General features: G+C 45.3%; 1 long non-coding RNA gene across 16 annotated transcripts in view; it reads left to right on the top strand.

Moving 5' to 3' along the window:
• The first annotated feature begins 209 nt into the window (after positions 1 to 209).
• LOC106532494 (uncharacterized) overlaps positions 210 to 844 on the top strand; it is a 3,049-nt gene continuing 2,414 nt past the window's right edge. For 10 of the 16 annotated variants that reach the window (XR_001312090.1, XR_001312091.1, XR_001312094.1 and 7 more), the window contains exon 1: positions 210 to 838. This is a non-coding gene — a long non-coding RNA (uncharacterized LOC106532494). The remainder of the gene's footprint in view (positions 839 to 844) is intronic. The other 6 variants (XR_001312093.1, XR_001312095.1, XR_001312089.1 and 3 more) reach the window with 2 other exon arrangements.

The raw sequence follows: 844 nt of genomic DNA, 5'->3' as shown, positions 1-844 counted from the left end.
AACATAACACAATAACAATGAATACAACATAACACAACACAATAACACAATGATAATACTATAACACATTTACACAATAACAACACAATAACACAATGATAACACAATGATACAACAAAACAATAGCAACACAATGAATACAACATGATAACTCAAAAATAACACAATGATAACACAATAACACAATGAAAACACAATAACAACACAGAGGAGACAGAGGTGCATTGGAAAGTGTTTTATTACAAGAAGTTCAGCAGGTAGAACACAGTTTGGCAGCCAATCAGGAGCCTCCTGCACACATGCCACGCCCCTGCAGCTGGACATAAAACCACGACTAAAACCAGAACCAGACAAATGATGTCACCCTGACAACCCAGCAGCTCATGTTACCATAGCAACAGAACCTGTCAAACAACCTTCAGGACCTGTTCATCATCCAGATCAGTGAGACAGGTGTCGTCCTCAGATCAGTGAGACAGGTGTCGTCCTCAGTCCTCAGATCAGTGAGACAGGTGTCGTCCTCAGTCCTCAGATCAGTGAGACAGGTGTCGTCCTCAGATCAGTGAGACAGGTGTCGTCCTCAGATCAGTGAGACAGGTGTCGTCCTCAGATCAGGGAGACAGGTGACGTCCTCAGATCAGTGAGACAGGTGTCGTCCTCAGATCAGTGAGACAGGTGTCGTCCTCAGATCAGTGAGACAGGTGTCGTCCTCAGATCAGTGAGACAGGTGTCATCCACAGATTAGTGAGACAGGTGTCATCCTCAGATCAGGGAGACAGGTGTCATCCACAGATCAGTGAGACAGGTGTTGTCCTCAGTCCTCAGATCAGTGAGACAGGTGTCG

Source organism: Austrofundulus limnaeus, unplaced genomic scaffold (assembly GCF_001266775.1).
Source record: "Austrofundulus limnaeus strain Quisiro unplaced genomic scaffold, Austrofundulus_limnaeus-1.0 Scaffold778, whole genome shotgun sequence".
NCBI lineage: Eukaryota > Metazoa > Chordata > Actinopteri > Cyprinodontiformes > Rivulidae > Austrofundulus > Austrofundulus limnaeus.
This window is presented reverse-complemented; position numbering and strand designations above follow the sequence as displayed.